Here is a 1,344-nt window from a genome sequence, read left to right as displayed (position 1 = left end):
AGAGAGACACAGACAGAAAGAGAAGAACGCTGGAGGAAGGAAGCCCAGGAAAGAGAGGAAAGACTGAGACAAGAAGCAGAGGAGAAAGAGGCTGCGAGAGACTGTAAACAGAATAGAGAGATGAGCAGGCTATTGGCCACAGTAGTGACAGGTCAGAGACAGAATAGGCAGAGGGATGACAGAAGGGGGCCCCACCTGGACAGGGATCAATGTGCTTACTGCAAGGAAAAAGGACATTGGGCAAGAGATTGCCCTAAGAAGACCTCCCGGGCCCAGCCTCCATGGCCCAGGCGCTCCCTCCTGGAACCTCCGCACAGAGAGTAGAGCTCATTGCACTCACGCAGGCTCTAAAGTTGGCAGAAGGTAAGAGGCTCACCGTGTACACAGACAGTTGTTATGCCTTCGCCACTGCACACATACATGGAGAAATTTACAGACGGATGGGGTTGCTTACCTCAGAAGGGAAGGACATTAAGAACAAGGAGGAAATCCTTGCTCTCCTAAGAGCTCTTCATCTGCCCTCTGCCTTAAGTATCATACATTGCCCCGGACATCAAAAAGGGGGATTGGACTTATGAAGGAAAGACCGTCATCCCCTACCGGGTAGCTAAGTACCTAGTGACATTTTTACATAAGATGACACATCTGAGCTCCAAGAAGATGCGGGAGCTCCTCGAGTGAGAAGAGGAATTCAATTTCCTTTTGGGGAAGAATGATATTCTAAAACAGGTAACTGAGCAATGTGATGCGTGCGCCCGAGTCAACGCATCCAGACTGAAGCTTCCTCCCGGGAACCGGGTCATAGGCTACCGGCCCAGAACACATTGGGAGATAGATTTTACTGAGATTAAACCAGGTAAATATGGATACAAATATCTATTAGTTTTTGTAGACACCTTTTCAGGATGGGTTGAAGCCTTCCCTACTAAACATGAAACAGCCAAGATCGTTACTAAGAAATTGCTTGAAGAAATCTTTCCCCGTTATGGGATGCCTCAGGTACTGGGAACAGACAATGGGCCCGCCTTCGTCTCCCAGGTAAGTCAGTCAGTGGCCACCTTGTTGGGGATTGATTGGAAATTACATTGTGCTTATAGACCCCAAAGTTCAGGACAGGTAGAAAGGATGAATAGAACAATTAAGGAGACTTTAACAAAATTGTCGCTTGCAACTGGCACTAGAGACTGGGTCCTCCTACTCCCCCTAGCACTCTACCGCGCTCGCAATACCCCTGGGCCATATGGGCTCACACCTTTTGAAATCCTACATGGAATACCTACTCCTATCATTAACTTCCTTGATCAAGATGTCTCAGATTTTGCTAACTCCCCTTCTCTCCAAGCT

At 48.1% G+C, this 1,344-nt stretch overlaps 1 long non-coding RNA gene across 1 annotated transcript; it reads left to right on the top strand.

The window, feature by feature from the left end:
* The first annotated feature begins 679 nt into the window (after positions 1 to 679).
* On the top strand, positions 680 to 1,130 carry LOC113833611. The gene is made up of 2 exons (XR_003481658.2): positions 680 to 729; positions 893 to 1,130. It is a non-coding gene; the product is annotated as an uncharacterized LOC113833611 (long non-coding RNA).
* Positions 1,131 to 1,344: the final 214 nt, after the last annotated feature.

The sequence above is a fragment of the Cricetulus griseus genome, chromosome 2 (genome assembly GCF_003668045.3).
Source record: "Cricetulus griseus strain 17A/GY chromosome 2, alternate assembly CriGri-PICRH-1.0, whole genome shotgun sequence".
Taxonomy (NCBI): domain Eukaryota; kingdom Metazoa; phylum Chordata; class Mammalia; order Rodentia; family Cricetidae; genus Cricetulus; species Cricetulus griseus.
Note: the sequence above shows the minus strand (reverse complement) of the source record. Positions and strands in the feature narration are given on the sequence as shown.